Source organism: Lissotriton vulgaris, chromosome 1_1, assembly GCF_964263255.1.
Source record: "Lissotriton vulgaris chromosome 1_1, aLisVul1.2, whole genome shotgun sequence".
NCBI lineage: Eukaryota > Metazoa > Chordata > Amphibia > Caudata > Salamandridae > Lissotriton > Lissotriton vulgaris.
In genome coordinates this window covers 1152412122-1152431095 of record NC_141685.1, presented here as the reverse complement: position 1 = coordinate 1152431095, position 18974 = coordinate 1152412122, and the positions used below count along the sequence as shown (strand labels likewise).

Below are 18974 nucleotides of genomic sequence, written 5' to 3'. Positions count from 1 at the left end.
GTGTGGCGCTCTGGGTGTGTGTGTGTGGCGCTCTGGGTGTGTGTGTGTGGCGCTCTGGGTGTGTGTGTGTGTGGCTCTGGGTGTGTGTTGTGTGTGGCTCTGGGTGTGTGTTGTGTGTGGCTCTGGGGGTGTGTTGTGTGTGGCTCTGGGGGTGTGTTGTGTGTGGCTCTGGGGGTGTGTTGTGTGTGGCTCTGGGTGTGTGTTGTGTGTGGCTCTGGGGGTGTGTGTGTGAGGCTCTGGGGGTGTGTGTGTGGCTCTGGGTGTGTGTGTGTGTGTGTGTGGCTCTGGGTGTGTGTGTGGCTCTGGGTGTGTGTGTGTGTGTGTGTGTATGTGTGGCTCTGGGGGTGTGTGTGTGGCTCTGAGGCTCTGGGTGTGTGTGTGGCTCTGGGTGTGTGTGTGGCTCTGGGTGTGTGTGTGGCGCTCTGGGTGTGTGTGTGTGTGTGTGTGGCGCTCTGGGTGTGTGTGTGTGTGGCGCTCTGGGTGTGTGTGTGTGTGGCCCTCTGGGTGTGTGTGTGTGGCGCTCTGGGTGTGTGTGTGTGGCGCTCTGGGTGTGTGTGTGTGGCGCTCTGGGTGTGTGTGTGTGGCGCTCTGGGTGTGTGTGTGTGGCGCTCTGGGTGTGTGTGTGTGGCGCTCTGGGTGTGTGTGTGTGGCGCTCTGGGTGTGTGTGTGTGGCGCTCTGGGTGGGTGTGTGTGGCGCTCTGGGTGTGTGTGTGTGGCGCTCTGGGTGTGTGTGTGTGTGTGGCGCTCTGGGTGTGTGTGTGTGTGGCTCTGAGTGTGTGTGTGTGTGGCTCTGGGTGTGTGTGTGGGTGGGTCTGGGGGTGTGTGTGTGGGTGGGTCTGGGGGTGTGTGTGTGTGTGTGTGTGTGGCTCTGGGGGTGTGTGTGTGTGTATGTGTGGCTCTGGGGGTGTGTGTGGCGCTCTGGGTGTATGTGTGTGTGTGTGTGGCGCTCTGTGTGTGTGTGTGTGTCTGGGGGTGTGTGTGTTGCGCTCTGTGTGTGTGTGTGGCGCTCTGGGTGTGTGTGTGTGGCGCTCTGGGTGTGTGTGTGTGGCGCTCTGGGTGTGTGTGTGTGTGGCGCTCTGGGTTTGTGTGTGTGTGTGGCGCTCTGGGTGTGTGTGTGTGTGGCTCTGGGTGTGTGTGTGTGTGGCTCTGGGTGTGTGTGTGGCTCTGGGGGTGTGTGTGTGTGTGGCTCTGGGGGTGTGTGTGTGGCTCTGGGGGTGTGTGTGTGTGTGTGTGGCTCTGGGGGTGTGTGTGGCTCTGGGGGTGTGTGTGTGGCTCTGGGGGTGTGTGTGTGCGTGTGTGGCTCTGGGTGTGTGTGTGTGTGGCTCTGGGTGTGTGTGTGTGTGTGTGGCTCTGGGTGTGTGTGTGTGTGGCTCTGGGTGTGTGTGTGTGTGGCTCTGGGTGTGTGTGTGTGTGGCTCTGGGTGTGTGTGTGTGGCTCTGGGTGTGTGTGTGTGTGTGGCTCTGGGTGTGTGTGTGTGTGTGGCTCTGGGTGTGGGTGTGTGTGTGGCTCTGGGTGTGTGTGTGTGTGTGGCTCTGGGGGTGTGTGTGGCTCTGGGGGTGTGTGTGGCTCTGGGGGTGTGTGTGGCTCTGGGGGTGTGTGTGTTTGTGTGTGGCACTGGGGGTGTGTGTGTTTGTGTGTGGCTCTGGGTGTGTGTGTTTGTGTGTGGCTCTGGGTGTGTGTGTGTGTGGCTCTGGGTGTGTGTGTGTGTGTGGCTCTGGGTGTGTGTGTGTGTGGCTGGCTCTGGGTGTGTGTGTGTGTGTGGCTGGCTCTGGGTGTGTTTGTGTGGTAGTAATTGCTGTCTGCTGAGCTTGTCCGTAGGGTACAATAGGTCTCACATTTGCGAGAGATTAAGCTAATGGCAATGTAAATGACAATGCCATTTATTTATCTGTTTTCAAAACCAACACATAAATACAAATTTTGTAATTTACAATGCCAATAGCTCAAACTTTTCCAAAGGCGAAACCATTGCATTGTAAATGCTTGTTGTTTGTTGTAATCAGCTTTTTTCTCTTCCCCATGGTTCTATTTTCACACGGTAAGTATAAATTACTACCCTCAGACTACTCCTTATGGGGAGTTACCAAACCTTACTGGTTTTAATAGTTACTCTGTGAAACAACTTACCTATTAGGTGCGAAGTACAGTGGTTTTACAATTGGGTTAACATACTCCCTCCTAACTCTAGGAACACAACTTATCTCTCAGTACCTTTAGGTGAAAATATTAGAGCCGTGGTCCAGTCCAGTCTCTGGCGGTCTTTGACGGCCTAATATAGGCCCGGGACGAGCCCGGGCACGCTTGTGTCCCACGCTGCTGGACCGGCTCCGGGTTCAAGTACCTTTTCGCCTCCTCAATGGGCCGTGGCCAAAGTGAGTTGTGCGTGGCTAGGCTAGGGTCCAATGTCAAAGTGCCCGGTGCAATCCCGTTGAAGAGCGGTCTCCCGCGCAGTGGGACTGGCTCTGGCTTCAGTTACCTTTCCGCCTACTCAAGGGGCCATGGCCAAAGTGCATTGTGCTAGGCTGGGATAGGCTAGGCTCCAGTGTCAAAGTGCCTCTGCATTCCCATTGTAGAGCGGGAGCGTTCTCCCCAATCTATGTAAATCAGCCCATGAAGGGCATTATGGGGCTCTTCATACCAGGAGTAGTAAATTATAAATGAACTGCTCCGTATGTATGTATGTATGTATGTATGTATGTATGTATGTATGTATGTATGTACACTGGGTCCCTGGGACACAGTCATTGAATTGACCCATAGGGATGGTGTCCCTGGGGCCATATCCTGGCTCTTGGAAGGAGGTAGCCCGTCCCCCCTTCCTCATTAAAAACTATTGGTTTAGGGTAATGGGGTCGTCAGGCCCTGAAAATGGCCCGATCGCACACTCTCCTCCCCTTTATAAATCAAGGCCTTGGTGGATAAGTTGCTAGGAGTCTAGAAAAGGCTCACTTGGGGAGGAGGGTACACAGGCCACGTGCTCTTTTCCCCATTGATGACACCCCCCAGCCACCCACAATTCCCAACACACCTATCCCAGAGCAGGTTTTTTTTGGGGGGTGGGGGGGGTTTAAAGGGCTAGAGGTTGTTGTTTTTTCCAGAAAAATGACCACTAATTTTCTGAGTTTGTGATGAAATGTAAGGAATTGGGTGCAATGTACATGACTTAGTCTTTTAGATCAGCACTGGGGTTCTTCAGTAGAGGCTGTAAAGGTGTTGGCAGTAAGGCAGCAGGTTTAGCACAGTTTGGTGGCTTTCTCATTGCCCAAGCCTGTCTCTTTTGTCTCAGTCAAAGCATGCAATCGGTGCACAATTACTAGAAATGGCCACAGTGGATGAGCCTGGGGTGAAGGGTGTTTTTGTTGGTAGTCTCTTGAATAGTCCTTGCGTGAAGAAGTCTGACTATTCAGGAAAGATTGGAATGGGATTCTGTTGTAATTTTAAATCACGCATGTTGTGAGGTCAATGGGGAGGTCTGATTTCCTTAAGCACCTTTCGAGGGCTTTTCAACATTTCAGGAGAAGTTTCTCTGTAAAGGATTTATTGTTCGCTGTTAGACCTGGCATCATTGGCGTGAGTCTTCCTTCCATTTTGACGGATTGCCTCCTCTATTTTCATATGTTTTTGCTGGTTTTATGCTTTGGGCACTGTGCCACTGCCAATCAGTGCCACAGTGTAGGTGCTCCCTATGTTAAAATTATGTATTAATTGGTTATTCCATAATTGGGTTATTTGATTTAACTGTCAGCCCCTAGTACAATGCACCATGTGTGCCCAGGGCTTGTAAATCAAATGCTGCTAGTGGGCTTGCAGCACTGGTTGTGCCACCCACAGAAGCAGCTTGTTAAGTGTCTCAGGCCTGCCATTGCAAGGCTTGTGTGCAGTCTAGCACTGCCATGTTGACTTGGCCAAGTGCACTCACTTGTCAGTCCCTAAACCTTCCCTTTGCTTCATATTAGATACTCCTATGGTAGGCCCAAGGGCAGGGTGCATTGTAAGTATAAGGTAGGACATGCTCTGGTGTGTGTAGCATGTTCTGATAGTGAATGACAGCCATTTTCGTTTTTTCACTATTGAAGGCTACCTGTTCTCATAGGCCAGAATGGGCAGTTAGATTTTTACTTTCTTATAATCCTAACTGACTCAGGGTAGAAATTCGAATTTAGTATGCCTGAACTCAGAATAATAAAATACATATTTTAGTAAAGTTGGTTTTAGTATTCTATGTTTGAAAATTCCACTTTTAGGAAGTAGGTATTTTCTTGCCTAACTATCCAGGCCTGCCTCTGCTGGGTTGTGTATTCCTTGCCTCGGTTTGTAAATGACAGGGCTGGGGGATTCCAGGAGACGGGCTGGGACAGCCCAGTGGTGAATAGAGAGATCTGCATCTAGATGGGAGGGAGGAGTTGCACCTGGGACCTGAATTGGGCTGGGCCTTCCCTCTACAATGTTGGCTCCACCTCCTGTGGCTTGTCTGATGTCTCTGCTCTGCACTGTGAAAGAAGAGAAGGAATCATGTCAACAGAGTGCTCCAGCGCTGTACCTTCCCTCCCCTGTGCTGGCTCCACTTCCTGTGGGGCGGCTGATGTCTCTGCCCTGAACAGTGAAAGGAAGAAGACAGTTGTGTAAACAAAGTGCTCAGGAACAGATTTGAACTAGGCAGAGCCCTCTCTGGCTTCAGAGAACAAAATATTTTGGGGTATAAATATTGGGACCCTTATCCCAAGAAATTAGATCACTTCTGGAACAAGAAACCTTTCTGCCAAGGAGCAGAACCAAGGAAGCTGCAGGAGTTTGGACTGCCCCTCTGCCAGTGTGCGGTTTGCTGGGTTGGCCTGCAGTGGTTGCTTCATTGCCAAGGGAAAGGAGAAGGAACTTTGTAAGGACTTTCATCTACAGAATATTCTCCAAGGGCTTGAACTGTTCTTGCCTCCTGCTGAAGTCTTCTGGACAAAAGACTTCCCCTCCAGCTGCCTCCTGAATTTCCTTGCTGGGAATTCTGACTCCATACACTTGCGTGCCGCTGGGAGCTGGAAGCGCGATGCATCGAGAAGAAGCATATCGCCGCCGCAGCTGAAATCGTCGCAACGCCGGAGAAGCGAGCCTTCACGGCATCTCCCTGGAAGCGTGTATTCATCGAAGCTGCCTGCTGTCGCATCACCGGAGAAGCATGACTCCATCGTGAGAGTCTCCATCGCATCACCGGAGAAGCGGGTCTCAGAGCCTGTCGCAGCTCCAAAGAACAGAGTCGTCTCAAGGCTGCCAGGGCGTCATCGCATTGTCATCGCCTCACCGAATCAAGGGCGCCATCTTCTCGCATTACTCCCGGATCATCGCATCGCATCAAGGCGCCATCTTGCGTAACGGGCCTGCAGGCCGAGAATCTACACATCACCTCCGCACCGGTAAGAAGCACGACGCATCACCTACTCTGCGCAAGCGTTGAGGCACAACGCATAATCTCCCCCAGATCACGGAACTGACGCATCTCCCCTTTTGCGAGCCTTTTGTTTACTTTGCGTTACGCATCCAGGTACTTTGTTGAGAACGTTGTCGCATTTACCAACAAAGAATACTTTTTTTTTTTAAAACCTTTATTTGGAGACAAGCAAGGACAGAGGAAGTGCATACACAATACATACAGTCGCATATGGCCATCGCAGTGGTACGTCAGACTCGAAAAAAATGTGATGAAACAAGTACAGGGTAACATATCAGTCAATACATATATCCACATCGAAATGTACAATGCATATAAGAGAGCAATGATCCAGTTTGCACAGACAAGCTAACAATACAATACATTATGGTCACACTCTATTAGTGCTCAGAGACTAGAACAAAGGAGAATCAGATAGAAGGGTCAATAGGAGAACAAATAAAAGAAAATCCTGACAGGGGTATGATCTCAATCCCCATCCATCCACGTGCCATAGGAGGAGCCACAGCTCCCCAAATCTCGCAGTAAGAGGAAGCAGCCCAGCCTTTCCTCCAATACTTGAGGAGCAACCGGTGTAAAATGAAATCCCCGCCCACCATGCTACGGTCAGCCAACCCCAACGCGGTTCTCATGTTCAGACTCAGAATCCTGCACAGCTCTAGTTAGGAGATACACCTGGAGCGGACTCCAAAAGTCCTTCGGCCTGCACCTGACAGGCATCAATTCAGAGTAGATATTATATTGGTCCTGACAGGATATGAGGTCAGTCAACCAATCCTGGAAGCGCGGTACCCTGCCACGACCCCAGCAACAAGCAACCCTACGCTTAGCCAACAGCAAGGCCACGTCAACAAATCTACGGTGAGAGGCAGGCACGTCCTTAGAATAACCCAACAACATCACCAAGGGATCCAATGCCACCCCATCCTCAGCCATAATCTGCAGGGCTTCATGGACCTGAGTCCAATATTCCAGCACCCCCGCACAACTCCAAGCCAAGTGCAGAAAGTCAGCGCCCTCTGCGTGACACCTAGCACATCTGTCATCCTCCGCTAAATGAAACCGAAGTTTCCTCGCCGGGGTGTAATAGTACCTCTGAACAAATTTGTAATGGATAATTTTAAGCCGACAACTGGAAGAAACATTGGCTGTGAGTCCACAGCAGTACGTCCATTGCTCGTCGGTAATAGAGGCTCCCAATTCAGCGACCCACTGCTCGCGCACCCGATTGGTCGGGACCGAGCGCTGTCTGCGAATAGCGCCATATAATTTCGACACCAGGTGTCGCCCATCAGATACCAACAGCACGTGGAGGGGGAGGGTAACCTCCGGCTCCGAAGGGAAATCTGGTAACAAGGCACGCATGCCCTGCCGCAAGCGGACAAAGTAGAACAGCTCCAAAGGGGAGCATGCAGCCACTCCGAAGAAATGAGCCTGCGTACGGAAGGTACCTTCATGAAACAAGTCACCCCACGAAAGGATACCGAGCCGCCTACACATTCGTTGGAACCCCGTTTCCAGCAACAGAGACAAATCAGGGTGATAAGACAGAGGCAGGGCCGGCGAATAAAGAAAGGAGACGCCCAGCACTCGAGCCACCCGTTTCCAAGCATCCACCGTGCACGTCACCGTCGTGCGAGGCGTTTCCACATCTGACACCTTGCCCAGTACCATCCCCTCAAGCGGGAGTGGGTGGGCAACCCAATGTTCAGCAGCAATTTGGGGCATAAACGGCGTGGGGCGCATCCAGTGGTAAGCGTAATGCGTCTGAGCGCTAAGATAATAAAGCTCAAAGTCAGGAATATCGAAACCGCCATCAGAGTAGGGTAATGTAAGGGTAGCCCAAGCCACCCGCGGCTGCTTGCCCCCCCAGACCAATCGTATGAGCTCAGAACGTAGTCTGCGAAAAAAATAAGCACCAGGATGGTACGGAAGGTTTTGAAAAAGGTACAGAAAGCGAGGCAGCACTACCATCTTGATAAGTGACGCCCTGCTGGCCATGGAGAGAGGCAAGGACATCCATCTAGTAACGTCATCTGCAAGTTTACTAATAGCCACTCCATAATTAAGCCGAACCGTTTCTTCTCTATTCAATGCCACGACAATGCCAAGGTATCGCAGCTCCGAATCACACCATTCCAGAGGGTAATCAAGGGGAAACCTAGACTCCCCCAAAAGCGACCAACTCTCGCAGGAGTGCATTAAGGTTGTTCTCAGGGTCTTTAACATAAAGTGTAACATCGTCAGCGTATAAAGAAATACCGACCTGCCGCTGAAGACAATTAAAGGCGCTCTGCTGGTGATGCTGTCGAATCCTGCAGGCTAGCGGCTCAATGGCAATGGCAAACAAGAGGGGCGAGAGGGGGCATCCCTGTCGGGTCCCCCTTGTGAGAGGGAACGAGGGGGACAGCACTCCATTCACCACCACCCTCGCCATCGGATCAGTGTATAAAAGCTTGACCCATGAGATGAAAATCCGGGGGAAGCCCATCCGACAAAGAACATCAATAAGATAGCCCCACTCAACGGAGTCAAACGCCTTAGTGGCATCCAAAAAGATAGCGGCAACCGGGACATCAGGAGCAATGGTCGACACAAGCGAAAACAAGGTGCGAAGATTGTGGGAGGTAGCACAGCCGGGCACAAACCCCGACTGATCAGGTAGTACAATAACGGGCATGAGCTCGGCAAGCCTCACTGCCAAGACCTTCGCAAGAATTTTGACATCGCAGTTGAGCAATGAGAGGGGCCTATAGGAGCCCACATCAACCGGATCCTTCCCCGGCTTGAGCAGCGACATAATGGCGACCTCCCGCATGGAGCCCGGCAGACGCCCCTCCTCCAGGGACTCCTCAAACACCTCACGGAGAACAGGGGCCATGGTGTCTACATAACACTTATAAAATTCAGCAGGAAGGCCATCCAGCCCGGCGGCCTTTCCATTATTCAACGCCATGATGGCATGCCTGACCTCCTCCACCTCCAGGGGTCTACCCAAGAACGCTCGATGATCATCCGATAGCCAGCAGAGTGCCAGCTCGTCAAGAAATCCGCCATACCGTGTCTCACCAGTCTGCTGTGTCGTGTACAGGTGTGCGTAATGGTCAATAAAAGTACGCTGAATCTCCGCAGTGTCCCGACAGCGAGTGCCATCCGGCGATACCAGCTCCAACACGTCTGACCCATGCCTCGGATGCCTAGTAAGGGCAGCGAGGACCTTTCCGGGCCGCTCCCCCTCACAGTATCGCCTCGCCGTCCAGTACTTTCCCCTATGTCTAGCCTCTCTAGCAGCCTCCTCTTCATATTCGGAGAGTTTAGTACGGAACTGGACCAGAAGATCGGGATCAGAGTCAACCTGCATCCTGCGTTCTAAGTCTCGCAAGTTAGCTTCCAAGCCCTCGAGGGACCGAACAATTAGCTTGAGGATTCCACAACTTTTAGAGATAGTGACACCTCGGATCGTAACTTTGAACGCCTCCCATATAACCTCGACGCTTACAACAGAGCCCTTGTTTCTAGGGAAGAACGCCTCCACCTCCTCGCCAAGCTCCTCCTTGAACACCGGGTCAAGCAACGCAGTCGGAAAAAGGCGCCAAGGCGGACGTGGCCTACGCAGCCCGGGGACGGACAGAACAGCCTTCACCGGACAGTGATCAGAATACGTACGAGCCAGATGTGTAGCCTCCCGCAGGCCAGCCACCAACCCTCTAGACAAAAACACATAGTCCAGTCTCGCCCATGAACGAGCATGTGTAGTGTAATGAGTGCCCTCCTTAACGGCAGGGTGGGCGTACCTCCAGCTATCGATCAACCCAGCCTCCTCCACAATCCCACGCAGTACTTCCCTAGCTTGCACATTATACTGAGGGCTCCCTTCCGATCTATCCGACTGGGCATGAAGTGCAAGATTGAAATCCCCCCCCCCACACACACAATGTAAGTGGCATCAACAGCAAGCACATGACCCCACAATGTAACGAAAAGGTTGGCGTATCGACATTAGGAGCATAGCAATTAACAAACAGTACAGTGTCCTGCCCAAGCCGCCCCCACAATAGCACATAGCGCCCCTCAGGGTCCCCCATAGAACCTAGTTCTTGAAATGCGAGCGACCTTTTAACAAGAATGACAACCCCACGAGCATAAGAAGAATAGGAAGCAAACATCCTGGCCGCAGCCCACCTCCCACCAAAGCTGGGGGAAGGGGCGGGGCGCAGATGCGTCTCCTGGAGGAGGGCCACATGAATAGCATGCCTGTCCAGATACTGGATCACACTGCGACATTTCCTGGCATCATTAAGTCCCCGTACATTCCATGACAAAATCGATATCTGATCTAGAACAGCAGTCGACATTAGCCAGCTTCCGGGCCCCACAGGACCCAGTAAGCAAATACTGACCATCCAACTACCAGCAACAGCCAGCGACAGGACCACACCCTAGGGAGCAGTCGTCCACCCGCATACACTCCACACACATCCAAGCCATCTCCAACCGCAACAACCAGAACCACAACAACCCCCCCCCAGCTGAACCAACCCTGCAACAAGCACTCAGCAACCTCTACGCACAGCACGCAGCCAACCGAGCCCAAGCGGCCCGCGCCCAGCATACGTGTTCCTCGTGCAAAGCATTCCCCGCCGCGCGGCTGCCAAAGATGGCGGCCATCCTTTACTGGCTCAAGGCGGACGGGGGCAAGGGCCCCCGGATCAACTCCGCCGAGATAAGTGGGCCAGCCTAGGTAGCAGGCACAGAGCCGTGCCTGTGCAGACAGCCAATAGCAGCAATCCAACCACTGATCCCCGAGGCCCGGGCAAGCAAGTGCAGTCAGCCGCATCCCCACCCCACCCTCCCACCTGATGCCACCCCAACTATCAGGCCATGCGTACCCCCCCCCCCCCCCCGTTCCCCAACACAGATCCAGTCAACCAACAAAGGACTAGAGTACAAACCAAAGATACAAGTGGGGCACACCCTTCGGGGAACCTTCTAGAGGTGCACGATTCCACACCCTCACACCACGCCAGTGTCCGAGCCAACGGGTATCAAACGGCCCCAGGCGCAGCGCAGGGGGGGGTGGGTGCCCAGAGCGCGACACCAGATAGCGCCATCCTGCGGTTCCAAACCGACCCCAGCAATCAATACGTACACTCTCACCTCAGACATGACGTGACCCACGCCCCAGCAAAAGATAAAAGCGTATATCAGTTAGGTCACCAATGCGGACAAGGAAGTCAGTAGAAGTCAGTGTAAAAGACAGATGACCAGAGTGTTCCAACACCAGTAAAACAGAATCAAAACCCACAGTCACCACAATCAGGCGACCTCCTCCTCAGCCGCCGAGTGTTCATCCTCAGGGTCTCGATCGCCTCCCCGATCTGCAGCCGTTCGTTCGCGCTGGAGGCGCTTTGCAAAATCCTCAGCATGCTGTGGGTTGGTGAAAAAATTTTGTTTAGCCTGGTGCGTCACTCTAAGTTTGGCAGGGTAAAGCAAGGCGTAGTCCACTTGGAGTTCCCGAAGTTTCTTTTTCACCCCCAGAAACTTACGACGTTGGTCCTGAACCATCGGTGTAAAGTCAGGGTACATGGTGAAAGACACCCCATCGAAGGAGAGGGCCCGACTAGTGCGGGCAGCTCGGAGGGCAGCGTCCCGGTCCCGGTAGTTCAAAAGGCGCGCGATGATGGGGCGCGGTGCGGCCCCAGAGGCCGGCCGAGGTCCCAGTGACCGATGCGCTCTCTCAACGATGAACTGGGACGAGAATGCTTCCGCCCCAATGGCGCCCACCAGTAGTCTCTCGACATAAATTTCCATTTTGCCCACATTTGTGGACTCCGGCACACCTACAATGCGAACGTTATTGCGCCTACTCCTCGCCTCCAACTCCTCATTCTTAGCGGCAATAACACGCAATATATTGTCCATCCTCGCCAGTTGGGTGGTATGGGTGGCCGCCGTGTCGTCGTGGTCCGAAATGCGCTGTTCCGCCGTCGTCAGGCGCTCCTCATGCACGTCCAGCTTCTGGACTACCGCATCCATGCGCGACGATATCTTGTCCACCTTGTCCACTATCGTGGCAAAACCCTGCCTCATCTCCTGCATCATCTGGGCAAAGTCCGGTGGTGGTGGCTGCGGCACATTGTCAGCGACAGGCGGGGGGGGAGACTTCGAAGTCCCAGCCTCATGGAGCAACCGCGTACCCCTCCTAGCTCCTCCAGAGTCAAAGGACAACTTGGATTGCTTAGTGTCCGGCTTCCCCATGATGGTCAGGGGTCCGGGGCAAGTAAGCAATAGGATGCAGGCCGGTCACAGGGCCCGGACAGTAGCCGAGACCGTGGGGGCACGAGCAGGCCAGCGTGCCCCGCCACTCCCAACGACGAGGATGGCCGTCCCCTCACCCAGGCCCGAGGAGCGAACTCCCAGGCAGCCAGAGGGAAATCCGCTATGCCTCCGCGAGCAATGGTATCCGGACAGGCAGATGTAGGAGCCAAGAGATCAGTCCAATAGCAAAGAAGTAGCAACCCGCCCGATCGGCCAGCGAGCAGGCCCGGCGGAGAGGGGCAGAGCAGGGCCTACACCCCACGTGCAGAGCCACGGCCTGGCATGAATGATGACGCCGGGCCGAGGGACACCAGACCTCCAGAGCGCAAGTCGGGGAAACTTGGAATCCTCGTAACTTCGGCCAGCAACCTCCGATCGGGCCAGGAGTTGGACCGTGGGTGGTCAGTAGGTATCCCAGTAGATCTATAGGGTCAGATCCGGGCGCATCGATGGTAATCAGGATCCCTAGACGGATAATAGCTCCGGGCAGCAGGAGCCTCACAACAGTGCGGCCATTCTGCAGTGCGCCCTCTAGCGCCCCCCCACCAACAAAGAATACTTATTTTTTTATAAAACACGTGTTGTGTCCATCTGTAGTTTTTCACCATATTACTGTGTATATTCACAAATGCTTAACACACTGCCGCTGAGATTAGCCTGTCTGCTCATGCCAAGCTACCAAGGGGGTGAGCAGGGCTTATTAAGGAGTGTAATCCCCTTATCCTGACTCAGAAGTAAGGGTCCCTATTTGGACAAATGTTAATACCATTGCCAACTAGAGACCCCCAGATCTAACATTCGCCAATATAGGTTAGTGTATAGTGAGCTGGGCTTTCTGATCGGGGTGGGCTTGATGCACTGCCAGTACAATATCCGAAGGTGTACAGACCTGTATAGGAGTGCCAGAACATAGATGGCAGCGCTAATCTTGGACAGGTTTCTGGCCCACATAACGGAATAGTTGATCAGCTAGTGGATTCAATTCTGGGAGTGTGTGAAATTTGTGTAATTTCCTTTTACAGAAATAATGCTACATTTAGGAAGAATTATGCGAAACTATAGACAATAAAAAGCAGCTGACATTTTTGAAGCAATATTTAAGTTTAAAATGCATCCTCACGTCCTTTTGGACGAAAGAACGCATTTCCCGCAAAAATGTCACATAACCGATTTGCCATTTTTTGGTTGTCCAGCGTGGCGCCGTCATACGAATGGCAATATCACTATGATTGGGGAGGGGGGGAGGGGGGGGGGGTTGGTTGAGTTGGTATGACTCACCTCTTAGAATATATCCACAACATGCAGCAGTTCGGACCAGGATGCAAGTTCGGACCAGGATGCAGGTGGGGAAGTCTTGAAACTGTGGGTAAGGAGGTAAGTTCCTGAGCAGTAGGCGTGGGTGCCCAGAAGACATTGAATTGAAGTAAGGAAATCCTATTAATAAGTAAGGGGAGTATTTGTAGGGTGACCAGATGTCCTGGATTTCTTCCGACACTTTTCTTAATACATTTCTTGGAACAAAGGTCACGTCATTCTGGAAAGCATAACTCTCCGTTTGTTTGTGTGTGTGTACACGTACGTACGTTCAGACCGGACAGGCCAGATATTGAAATAAGACTAAAGGCGTTAGTCCTACTTTTATGTCTGGCCTGTCCCTGTTTTTGCTTGTCAAAATCTGGTTTACCCGATTAATTTGTTTTTTTACCTGATGGCGAACCCGTATCTTTGTACAAGTACTGAATGCGATCCTGGGCAGATGGTGTGTAAAGTCTGCGGTTTGAAAACCGACATTTATGCCCTAATATTTTTTTTTCGTTACTGACAGTTGTGACATACTTCAAAAACCTGGCTCTTTGTGGTATAATTATGACGGGTCACAAACTATTGCCAGAAGAATCCGGATCTACTGATCCCCCAGGCATTGTCTGCAGAATCCTCAAAAACGTCTTCCGTGTGTTGGTCGTTAGCGCCCCCTTGTGGATACTCTTCAAAAGTGAAGCCCGTTGAAGAATTGGCGGTTCTCTGTTGTGAAGACCGAATGCAGCAAGCGATTTCTGCTTCTTCTAGGAACACACGCTGCGCAGCGCCCATAGACCGTTGAGATATGCGGTATGGGGGAAGTGCAGGACTGCAACAGTCCAAGGTAAGCGCTGTGTTATGTCCAAAAATACTGTGTGTGGAATCTACCACAAACATCTACGTACTGCGCGGGAAGGCCCGGTTTCGAACTGACAGGAATGGAAGTTGTGTGCCTGGCTCTCGTGCGCCCCCAGCGATAGCGCGTCTGACGAATCGCAATGTTGAGGTAGAACTCCAAGTATGTTGCACAACTAGCCCATTCCGGTGTATCTGTTTATCACACTATCGTTTTTTATTGTCCGAAGCATAGCTGCAAAGTTTTCAGTATGCTTATGTGTGACATTTCCATTACTTCAGTGTCTGACATCGGCGGCGTTGGGTAGGTCCGATCGGCAGCGCACAAGGCAGCAAACTCCAATACTACATGGAAGCCTTATAAACCATTGTGCAGACCGCCGGGTACTGATGATGCCTGGGTTCTTCACACAATAGGTAGATCCAGAGCGTCACAGTTTCACAGACACAAGGAGTACCTCCTTCTTGTGACATTAAGACGAGCCTATTGGATACTTACTAGGTTCTCTAGTGTAGAGACATCATTATTCAAGGTCCTGAACAGGGTCGGATTGGGATCACAATTCGGCCCGGGCACTGACGAAAAAAGTGGCCCACATTCAAGAGGCGTGGCCCATATTTAAGGGGCGTGGCCCACATTCAAGGGGCGTGCCCTTTCATGAAACACTATTTGCACAGACAAGGAATGAAAGTGGGAGGATACTGTTCTTGCACAGGACACAGGGCAAAGGTGCCAATGGCTTACATGCTGAGCAACTAAAAAAAATAGCAAGGCCCCTTTCTGTCACAAAATTATTCCAGCCCTCCAGCACAGGAGCACCTGAAAAGCAGCAAAGCCCCTGTTATTACTAACCTACTTAGCCCACCCCAGACCTTCGGCTCAGGAGCACATGAACAGAGGTAAGGCCCCTGCAATTAGTAAATTAATCAACCCTCCAGGCCTTGGGAAAATGTCCTGGCAGGGGAGCAAAAAACACAGCTTTCTGGGTCATCCAAGGTAGCCAGGTAGCCAGGGGGGAGGCTGAGGTGAAGCTGGTGCATGGGAAGTGCCTTCCCAGTGTGTTCTGGCAGTTTGAGTATTTACCATTTACTGTAGTATTACCCTTGTACCTGTGTATGGTACCCTTTTGTAACTTGCACACGTCACTTTTCTCTGGTATCGCACTGTTTGCTACCTCTCACTTTTGTTTGCTTTAGATACTTGCACAAGTGCCACCATTGCCTATGTAACGTTTGTTCTTGTGCTGGAGTGTCTGCCATTTATTGCAGTATTATACCTCTACTTGTGCTTTGTACGCTTTTGTAACCTGCACACATATCACTTTTTCCTCCTGTAATGTACCGATTGCTACCTCATGTATTTTGGTTGCTCACTATTGTCACTTTTGATTCATGTAACTTAACGTTTGCTTTTGTAATTTGTCCACTTGTAATTTTTCTCCTCATGTATTATTGCTGTTCCTTGTGTGAAGCGCTCTGACACCTTCAGGTACAGTCCGTGCTATATAAAATCGCATAAATAAATAAATAAATAAAATAAAAAAATTCCAAACATCACCTGGCCCCCACAGCAAGACCCATTCTTCCTCGTCCACTATGCCCTGAATGTGAAGGGCTGTGGGCGAGGTGTTAAAACTAACACAGTTTCTGGGCTGCATGGCCCCAGGGGGGCCGAGGTGAAAATGGCTCAAAGGCCTGAGAAACACCTGGCCCCCAGGGAGGCAGATTCTTGCAAACAATCACCCCTCCCCAGCCCAGCCTCGGCTTGATTGCTTGGCAGGGTAGGGGTGAAGGAGAGCCCACAGCTGACAATCGTCCGGCCGCACAGCAAGGCTGCTTTCATTTCTCTGTCTGTCTCGTGCCCTCCGTGTGCCGTTTTTTTTCTCCCCTTTCCTAGTCCACTCTCTGTGGACTGGGACAGGGGAGAAAAAAACGGCCCACAGAGGGCACTGAGGCACCGGCCCTTAGGCCCATTCCCGAATGCCCGCCTTGCCAATCCGCCCCTGGTCCTGAAGGATCGCAAGTTTAACGCAAACGCGAGAAACATGTTGACCATCACAAACACACACTGACAGGCACTGAAATAGGAACATTACACTCCATCCAGTGCTTGTCATCATACTTTTTAACTAAGACAGGAGACCCCTAGAATAAAAATTTCGCCTAGGTACTCCCAGCCTTATTTTAAACCCACTTTCTTGTCTACACAATCCTGGCCCCACACCTGCACTTCACAAAACGGCTGTTGGATAAAAGATCTCCGATAAAGTGCCCCTCTTAGAGGTGAGCCCGTTGGGTATTGCAGCGCCGACCCAACGAGGAGTAGCCAGGATGATGAAGCATGACACCTGCAAGGGTGTGTGAGGGCATTACATCCAACAAAATGGATGCCCAACTGTGACCTCACTGAGTCCAGTGGCACCACCATACCATTCTGACACATACATTTCTCCTTCTGAGGAACAGCTCCGCACCTTTTTTGTCTTGACATTTAAGTGCCACATGTAACGCTTTTAGTGACACTTTACAGTGAGAGAAAGAAAAAGGGCGTTATGATCATGTAATCAGTCAGAGGTGACGGATTACTTATTCCCTTCTGTGGAATAATCTGGAATGATGCGATGACTTACAGTTAATAGCATTACTCGATCCTTCTCTCGCCATGCTGAATCACATAGTGAGGTCCCTGTGCCTTCAATTACAATCCTTTCCCACGTATAAGTCTCTCCCCCCCCACCCCATGCTTCCTATTCCATAACCAGTCCAAAATACCAAACGACATTGCCGACAGGGCGGGAGGGATGGCCTGATTCAGCACAGCGAGAGAAGGACTCAGAGTAATGCTATTACCGGTAAGTAATCACAGCATTACCCCCTCGTCCCTTTCGACGTGCTGAATCACATAGTGAGGTGTACCAAAGCCACAGAAAGAACCAGGCCAACTGCACAGAAAACTTAAGGCCAAGACACAGGCAAAGCCAAAGACCGAATGGAAGCCAGCACTGCAGAACCCCACCAACCGCAACAGCTGGGGGTACCAACCCCCTACCCCTCCCCAGGAGGAAGAACAAACGACCCCCAAAAAGCATCTTAAAATAAGCCAGGAAGAAGCAGAAAATGTATGCGGGCTCCACTTGCTTCTGTGTTTTTTTCACGTCTTGTCCTTGTTCACTCTTCGTTGTTTGCCTTTGTCCCCTACCGCTTACCTCTGTCTCCCATGTTGTTATTTTCCAGTTGTGCTCCTCTCTTCGCCTATCCTTCCAGCTTTTTCCCACCACTCTCCCGTTTTGTGGACTGTGCATCACGTTAGGCATACGTTTGGAAATTGCAGGCATTCAGATCCCGCACAATGTAAGTGGGTCAAGGGTATTTTTGCCTCTCTTCTCTCCAGTCTCTTTCTCGCCCATCGCCTGCCCCCTCCCTCCCCCTCTTATCGCTTATCCCCTTTTTGTTTGAGCCTGTTCCTTCTGCGGGCTTTTGAGCCAGGCAGTTCTGATCATATTGTCTTTTTCTCTGTGCCCTCACCTCTCCAGCCCCTCCCTGCTCGCCGTGCTCCTTGCTTCCAGCCCAGGCCAAACTCATGCCGTTGATTTGTGATGTACCTAATGTCAAGATGTGGGTCTTAATTTGTGTTTGTCTGAACTGTTATCAGATTGTTCCAACCCAGTTGGTCATCTTTCCACTGTTTTTCAGCTGAAACTCTTATTTATATATCAGCTTTTCCAAGTGAAAATTATATTCACTTCTGAGTTTATAGGAGTACACCGTAACACATTTAGTATGTTAATATGCTCAAAAACTGTACCTCGGAGTCAGCATTTTTATAGAACCAACACTCATTTAAAAAAAAAAAAAATTCCTTGTGGTTCTTTTTAGTACTCTGCGCAGTGTCCAATCCATTCAAAAGCTGTTCTTAGTGATCTCTCTCAAAGGTTGAATTGCTCTTCTTTTGCTTTCCAGCCGCCCACGTAATTACCTATATTGTTTTTCAAATGGGAAATTTAATTTCAAGAATTTTATGACTTCCTCTTCCATCAAGTGGCAAAACCTGAATCTCACTTTAATGAGCAAAGCCAGCGAATGCAAAAGCCCATAGAACGTTTATGCAAAGCTAGTGCGTGATGTTTTTTCCTTTTTTCAAGTTACTAATACTTCCACAAATATCATTTTCTTCAACAACAAAAAAATACAGTCCCTAATGCTGAAGGCAGAGGACAAGCCTAGCACACTTTTCCCTATGTAGTGTTAAAGGGCTACAGGTTTCAGCCCCTGTCTGATTTTAAACGGTATTTACTTTATCTTCTCACAACCCTCTCCTTCTCCACATGCTACATTACAGTCCGTGCCCTTTTCTGTTCACCTCAGCACACTCTCTCTCCCTCTCTCCCTCTCCACCACTCACGCCTCATCCCTTGCCACATTCATCCTCATTGCCACCTTCCTCTCTCCAGCGCTCTCTTCCCAGTTGCCACGAGTACAGCCTGCTTTTTTATACTGCACCCCTCCCCCTATCCTCGGAGTGAATCATTTATGGTGCATTTTGTCTTGCTGCTCTCATTATGCTCTGAGGAGGGAGGACTGAGCCCATAATGTACCTGGGCTGGAAGTGATGGGAAGCATACGCTCTTAGATTGTCAGCACTGCCCGAAGACCAGACTGTACAGCTCCCATCTTGGTTATTTCAGCGCTTCAGTGTCCATATGCAATATTGTCCTGCATTGCTGTACTGTAATGCGCTGCAGTGTTTTCATGCAGTGCAACACTCCCATACCGTGATTTAAACTGTGGTCATTTTACCCCCCCATATATACGTTCCCGAGGCATTCACCTTTCATTCCTGAGACATTTATGTTCCATTTCTGAGGCATTCACCTTCTATTCCAGAAATATCAACCTTCTTTTCTTGGGGCATTCGCCTTCCATTCCTGATGTTTTCAACATTCACCTACCATTCCTGATGCATTCACTGTGCATTCCTGAGGCATTCACCATCCATTCCTAAAGCATTCACCATCCATTCCTGAGGCATTCACCTTCCATTCTGTAGCTGCTTCAACAAGCATTG

At 51.0% G+C, this 18974-nt stretch overlaps 1 protein-coding gene across 2 annotated transcripts in view; it reads left to right on the top strand.

Moving 5' to 3' along the window:
• SARNP (SAP domain containing ribonucleoprotein) overlaps positions 1–18974 on the top strand; it is an 852488-nt gene that overhangs the window by 216558 nt on the left and 616956 nt on the right. The window lies entirely within an intron of this gene.